This window comes from Salvelinus namaycush, chromosome 20 (genome assembly GCF_016432855.1).
Source record: "Salvelinus namaycush isolate Seneca chromosome 20, SaNama_1.0, whole genome shotgun sequence".
NCBI lineage: Eukaryota > Metazoa > Chordata > Actinopteri > Salmoniformes > Salmonidae > Salvelinus > Salvelinus namaycush.
The window spans coordinates 46856713-46864850 of record NC_052326.1 but is presented as its reverse complement, the minus strand read 5'-3'; positions in this window follow the sequence as shown (position 1 = coordinate 46864850).

Here is an 8138-nt window from a genome sequence, read left to right as displayed (position 1 = left end):
ACCCCGCTGACCAGAAGCTCTCGGGGTGTGCGAGAACACGTGGGCAGACGAGGAGAGAGCAGTAGGAGTAGCAGTGTTATCTGTGGTGATCCATGTTTCCGTCAGTGCCAAGAAGTCGAGGGACTGGAGGGAAGCATAGGCTGAGATGAACTCTGCCTTGTTGGCCGCAGATCGGCAGTTCCAGAGGCTGCCGGAGACCTGGAACTCCACGTGGGTCGTGCGCGCTGGGACCACCAGGTTAGGGTGGCCGCGGCCACGCGGTGTGAAGCGTTTGTATGGTCTGTGCAGAGAGGAGAGAACAGGGATAGACAGACACATAGTTGACAGGCTACAGAAGAGGCTACGCTAATGCAAAGGAGATTGGAATGACAAGTGGACTACACGTCTCGAATGTTCAGAAAGTTAAGCTTACGTTGCAGGAATCTTATTGACCAAAATGATTAAAAAGATACAGTACTGCTGAAGTAGGCTAGCTAGCAGTGGCTGCGTTGTTGACTTTGTTTGAAAGTGTAGCTGGCTAGGTAACCTCGATAGCTAGCTAGGTAACCTCGGTAACTGGCTAGATAAGTCTAAACTACACAATTGTCTTAGATACAAAGACAGCAAAGACAACTATGTAGCTAGCTAACACTACACTAATCAAGTCGTTCCGTTGTTCCGTTGAATGTAATAGTTTCTACAGTGTTGCTATTCGGTGGCTAGCTGGCTAGCTAGCAGTGTTGACTACGTTACGTTACGTTACGTTAAAAGGACGAAAATAGCTGGCTAGCTAACCGAAATTAGTATAAACTACACAATTATCTTAGATACAAAGACGGCAAAGACAACTATGTAGCTAGCTAACACTACACTAATCAAGTCGTTCCGTTGTTCCGTTGAATGTAATAGTTTCTACAGTGCTGCTATTCGGTGGCTAGCTGGCTAGCTAGCAGTGTTGACTACGTTACGTTACAAGAACGAAAATAGCTGGCTAGCTAACCTAGATACTTACTCTAAGCTACACAAATTATCTTTGATACAAAGACGGCTATGTAGCTAGCTAAGATCAAACAAATCAAACCGTTGTACTGTAATGTAATGAAATGAAATGTGATACTACCTGTGGAGCGAAGCGGAATGCGACCGGACGCGAAGGTGTTTGCCTCTATCAATAATTCAATAATGGACTAAATTAATATTGATATATGGGCAAAAACCTGTCATGCTTTGTCTTTTAATTTCAGAGAAAACCTGGGATCACGCTATGAATACTAGAGAGAAAATTCAGCACCAGTTCCCTGGCAAGTTCATGGAGCTCTGCGAAACTTGCTTCCATCACAGTCCACGACAGATCTCCTTTAAGGGCATCGACTTGAAGTGCACTTCCATACACAAGCACGTTTGGAAGGCAACTCTAGTTCTTTGTGACAAGAAAAATACACTGTTGTATGAGGAAGTCAGGCCGCTGCCCCACTTGCTCCACTTGCCCCACATCCGCTCATGGCAGCGCTGTAAGTATGTTGTGAAAGGTGAGCAATGCTGCCATGGCGCCCATCGATGCTGGTTTGCACACAGTGAGCTAGAGATGACCGTGTGGACAGCTGAGAGCCAGGAGAGGTTTGTTCGGGCTGAGCTGCTTTCGGCTGTACAGAAACATCAGCCGGTGGTGGCAGCAGCGGATCGGTCTCTGACCCAGCACTATTGCAAAGCCTGCAATATATGGTTTCCATCACGGGGAGGTTTCCAGGACCACCTCAACACGTCCAATCACATGAAAAGGTTCAACGAGTATAACAATGAGACAACGACTGAGTGGAAGTATCGAGACCCACCTCAAACCAACCAAGCCTACAAATTGTGTGAAAGGTACAGTACATTACACCCAGTCAGTATCACACAACACATACACTGAGTATACCAAACATTAGGAACACCTCCCCACCAGCCCCCTTTGCCCTCAGAACAGCCTCAATTCGTCAGGTCATGGACTCTACAAGGTGTCAAAAGCGTTCCACAGGGATGCTGGCCCATGTTGACTCCAGTGCTTTCCACAGTTTTGTCACCCTTATTTCTTGTTGTAGGTATTTAACCCTATCTCCACCGGAGGACTCGTGGGTTCAGCAAAACTTTATTTAACATGGGTTATAACGGAAAAGTATTGCTTGTGGTTTAATTTCTCCTGGACCAAGAGATACAGCCAAGCAGTCTCCTTCCCCCTCTCTGGACACTCTCAGGTGCTCCTATCAATACTATTGCTTTCAAAATAAAAGTCTCCAGGGTACAAAATAACAGTGCCTCAATACATTTAGGCAAAATAAAAGTCATGACAAAAGTAAGGCTGGAGTTATGTCAACATGGCTGGATGTCCTTTGGGTGGTGGACCATTCTTGATACAGACATGAAACTGTTAAGCGTGAAAAACCCAGCATGGTTGCAGTTCTTGACACAAACCGGTGCACCTGGCACCTACTACCATACCCCGTTCAAAGACACTTAAATATTTATCTTGCCCATTCACCGTCTGAATGGCACACATACACAATTTATCTCTCAATTGTCTCAAGGCTTAAACATCCTTCTTTAACCTGTTTCCTCCCCTTCATCTACACTGTTTGAAGCTGATTTAACAAGGGACATCAATAAGGGATCATAACTTTGACCTGGATTCACCTGGTCAGTCCATGTCATGGAAAGAGCAGGTATTCCTAATGTTTTGTATGCTCAGGGTATATTCCACAGTAGGCCTATATAGCAAACAAATTAGTAAATAGATAGCACACTGAAAATCAGACAATGCCGTTTTTCAACACAATATACAGTAAGTCTCCTCTGACTAGATCACAGCCCAGCATAACTGTGCCAGTGATAAAATAATTCTGATCCTATTCTTCAGACACTTATAGTTGGATATCTAATGTGATTCATATTTCTAAAACATTAAATGTAATGTAATTTATCCATAGGAGGGCCTCTACATGTGAGCTTGGGAGCAACTGTGTTGATGCTCACTCAGCGGAAGAACTACAGGAGTGGCGCACAAGAGACAAGACTGATCGGAAGACAGTTATTGCTGCTGAAGAGCAGGGTTTACTTTCATACCAGGACAATCTACTGAGAGAGTACAGGGATATAATTAACAAGGCTGTTATTGTAAGGCCATTTCTATTAAATAATTATATATATTTACACTACCGTTCAAAAGTTTGGGTCACTTAGAAATGTCCTTGTTTTTCAAAGAAAATCAACAAAAAAAAGTCAATTAAAATAACATCAAATTGATGAGAAATACAGTGTAGACATTGTTAATGTTGTAAATGACTATTGTAGCTGGAAATGGCAGATTTTGAATGGAATATCTACATAGGCATACAGAGGCCCATTATCAGCAACCATCACTCCTGTGTTCCAATGGCACGTTGTGTTAGCTAATCCAAGTTTATAATTTTAAAAGTCGAATTAATCTTTAGAAAACCCTTTTGCAATTATGTTAGCACAGCTGAAAACTTTTGTGCTGATTAAAGAAGCAATAAAACTGGCCTTCTTTAGACTAGTTGAGTATCTGGAGAATCAGCATTTGTAAGTTAGATTACAGGCTCAAAATGGCCAGAAACAAATAACTTTCTTCTGAAACTCGTTAGTCTGTTCTCGTTCTGAGAAATGATGACTATTCCATGCGATATATTGCCAAGAAATTGAAGATCTCGTACAACGCTATGTACTACTCCCTTCACAGAACAGCGCAAACTGCCTCTAACCAGAATAGAATGAGGAGTGGGAGGCCCCGGTGCACAACTGTGTTAAGAAGCAGTGTGGCTTGACGGGTCATGTTTCTGAGGACGCATGTCTCTCCCATGCCCGTTGCAGTGATGAGACAAGATCGTAACTAGCAATTGAATATCATGATATTTGGGAGAAAATGGGGTAAAAAAAAAAAAAATAGCTTTCACGGTCAGGAAACGTATGGCTTTCTTCCCAGAACCAATGGGAAACCAAAAATATACGTTCACAGAACTTCCAAGGAACCAAATGTGCTAGCTGGAAGTCCATAGAAATCATAGATAAATAATATATAAAAAATATTTAAAAATCCAAGCTTTGTAGGAGTATAAGGCTAGATAGATGATAGATGTGATGTGTTGTGTGATGTGTTTTATATGGCCAACCACTTAAAATTAACATTAAACAGGTTATGAAATAGCCGTTAGCTGTGCGGTCATGGCCAGCTATGACACAGTCTTTTTTATGGAAAGTTGTCTTAATGTTCTGAGAACATGACTAAATAGAACAATGAGGAAACCTGTAGAAAATGTTGTGCTGAAGTACTGAAATTCCCACAGAAGAACGTTGTTTCTTAACATTCTCTGAACAATTTGAGAACATGACTTTTAATAGAACCATGAGGAAACGTTATGGGAAGGTTTTACGCAACAGCAACAAAATAATGTTCTACATATACGCACAATCAACTTTTCAATTGACACGCTATAAGACATGCATCTTGTGTGCCTGTAAAATACAAATTGATGTCCTATCAGAGAATTTGTGTTAAAGTGGAACAACTGAGCCTCTAATGGCTGTGGATATGTAACCCAATACCCCGGAGTCATTCCAGGTCAACTGATTTGAAGCATGGAAGGGATTTGGTCCAACAGAAGTTGATTTTTAAGCAAATTACCTTGATACAATAATTACATCAACACTGTATAAAATATTACAAGCTTTTTAACACAAACTGAAACATTCTGTGTCATTGTGATTATACCTTCCATTTTCAGATGTCTGAGGCAGTGTCTGGTGTGAATATCCGCTGCGACAAGGACCTGACGATTTCAGGTCAAAGAGAAAATGTGCCGCTGACATGGAAGTTCAGAATACAGTCGGAGGTAAGGCTAATATACCATTATTAACTTGTTGTACTTCAAAGAGTACTCCATGCAAAGTCGCCACTCAGTGCTACAGTACAACTACAGTACACTGCAGTTATTCTGCAATTAGTGCGTCCAAAATACCACAGTCGACTGCATTTACTGCACTTTTACTGCATCTGGGTTGCTCAGTGTTGTCGTAGTTGCATTGCATCGCAAGAGATAGAAATCCATCCTATTTCACAGAAATGACTGTATGCAATGTCCAGTCAGCAGAAAAAGGTTTACATGACTCGTCATATCGTTCTGTTCGGAACTCTGACCCAGTTGTCATGTCAACACAACTGTCAGTGCTGCTGTAAACCATGACAAAAGATACATGGCAAAAAAATTATAGACACCATGGCTAGTCATGGTTCATGTACATAGTCTGGCAGTCAATACATTTAATTTGAAAAGTGAACCCAGACCTTTCTCTGCCCACTTTTAACTGACATTGTCCAACATCAACTGCACTAGCTAGCAAGCTTAGCTCATCGCTAGCTTGATAAAACATGATTGGCAAATATGCAACATTTTGGCTATCTAACTAAATTGTACAGCCAGCATTTTGTCTATATTGATGCTGTTACAATTATCAAATGTTTGGATAAACAAATAATTTATGATACCATGATGTGATGTATGACAGGATTGGATGTTGCATGCAATTTCCATTGTGTTTGAATTGCTTCGTGTAGCAGCAAAGTTGCTTGAGATGATGTCACTTGCAACTTCCATCTGCAACAGAAATTGTGTCCAAATTGCTTAACTCACAATATTGTAGTAGTGGCACCTAATGAATTGTGTCCAATGTTTTTTTACAGAGACTACTTGCACATGTATCACTACTGAAACAGGAACCTGGAGCCTCTTTCTCCCTGAATGAAAACAGTCCTGAGCCCTGCACTTACTCCATGGGTGAAACCTTCCGTAACTCAGACATGACCTATGACATCACCGTGTCCTTCAAGTCCAACAACCCGGGTCTTTACGAACAGTGGTTGGTGTTCGACTTTGACACAAGGCCAGTGCTCTTGCAGAAACTCAACGTTAATGTTGGAAAAGAGCCTTCCATTCAGCTAGTGGCGCCACCAGAGGACAACATCCATCCATCTTTAAATCAAGAACGCTGGCATCAGGGGAACAGGGACATCATCCCATACATGGAGAAGACAGAGGCACAGGAAAAGCTGCTTAAGGAATACGAACCTCAGATTTGTATGCCATATAAACCACGTGATGACCGCAACATGCCCATAAATCACCAGAACTACAAAGAGAGAATGCATAGCTTCCTGTACACAGAGGAGCAGGCAGAAGATCATGTGGTTTCAAGGTAATGAGAGCAATTATATTATTTATTGAGTACTATATAGTGAAACATCTACAATGGTAAATATACATGAGTTAAAATGGCAATCAACCTACCTACAGTAAATCTCTCCACATTCTATTACATTTTTAGACTCAACGTTCAAACAACCATCACTTTGTCAGTCACCCTAGAGGCCACTGTAGACGACCCTCAGTTTGGGATGAAGATAGCTCCTCTGGGGGAACTATTCTGTGCTGTATCAGTTCCTTATAATCTCACCCCAGACACCCCAGAGGGTTTGATGCTGAGACGAAGCATCCAATCAGCTCTCATAGCACCAGTATCTCCAGATAATCAAAGTCACAAGGTCTACGAAGCCATCATCCTCAAAGACGCCACAAGTAAGAATAAAATGCACTTGAAGCTGTCTGAAAGATGCTGCTCTGACTTGAAGCTCCAAAAAAATGAAACATGTGAAATGGAAGTCCAGTTCCAGCTGAATCGTCTGAAGTTTTGTGAGATGCACAAAGCCATAGATCTCCTTCCAGACACAGAGAGAGTGTTACCAGACTTCAGGAACTGCATTGTCCCTGTGAGCAAAACACAGCAAAATTACAACCTCAATGCAAAGCAGCAAGGAGCTATGGAATTTATCGTTGGAGACACTGATGGAGGAGGAAGTGTGGCCCCACTCCTCATTTATGGACCGTTTGGAACTGGGAAAACCCTTACTCTCGCTACGGCAGCTAAAGAGCTGGTACGGCAGCCTCACACCAGAGTACTGATCTGCACCCTTACAAACAGGTAGGAGACAGATGATTTGATGTAAGTCGCTCTGGATAAGACCGTGTGCTAAATTACTCAAATATAAATGTAATGTAATTATAATATTGGTTATTCAATGGGTTGAATATACACTATGTGGCCTCCAAATGTTCAATACGTTTATAATCATAACAAGTGTATGTAACTAGAGCCTATAATAGTACAGTAGAAGTTATGAAAAGTAATAGTCTTTTGTATAGTTGGAACATGCTATCCTTATTAAAACCTGGTGAATTATTATTGTTGGTACAAAAGTACATAAAAGAGATTACACTCATTCTTTTCTTCAGTTCTGCAGATTTGTATGTGAAGGGTCATTTCCATGAGTCTGTCAACTCTGGAGATCTTGAAATCAAACCTCTTAGAATAAAGGCAGAGGAATCATCTGTACAATCTACTGATGTGATCACCTTACAGTACTGTCATCGTTCCAAAAACGGACAATTCTTCTCCCTACCTGACAAAGATACAGTCGACTCCTGTAGGGTGGTCATAACAACCACTGCAATGGCAAGGCACTTACATGACCTGAAGCTCCCTGGTGGCTACTTCACCCACATCCTGATTGACGAAGCGTCCCAGATGCTTGAATGTGAAGCTCTGATGGCCCTTGGTCTGGCTGGGCCAGTAACTCGAGTGGTTCTAGCTGGAGATCACATGCAGATGGGACCAAAGCTCTTTTCAGTGGACGATGACCAACGCTCCAATCACACCTTGCTGAACCGTCTGTTCCACTACTATCAAGCCCAGGAGAGTAGTGCAGCTTTGAAAAGCAGAATCATTTTCAACGAGAACTATCGCTCCACCAAAGAGATAGTAGAATTCGTGTCCACTAACTTCTACGTTGGCAAGTCTGATGCCATCAAGGCTGTAGGTAATGTTCCAGCTCATCCAAACTGCCACCCCCTGAGGTTCCACCATGTCAGAGGAGAATCTCACTTGGACAACACATCCATGTCGTGGTTTAATCGTGAAGAGGTTGCATCCGTGGTTGAAGTAGTGCAAAATCTGCTCAGAGATTGGCCACCCGCATGGGGAAATCAGGATCAAAGCTCCATTTGTGTTCTCTCTGAAGGATGCCAGGTAAATTGTCCTTTGAACATACCACCATT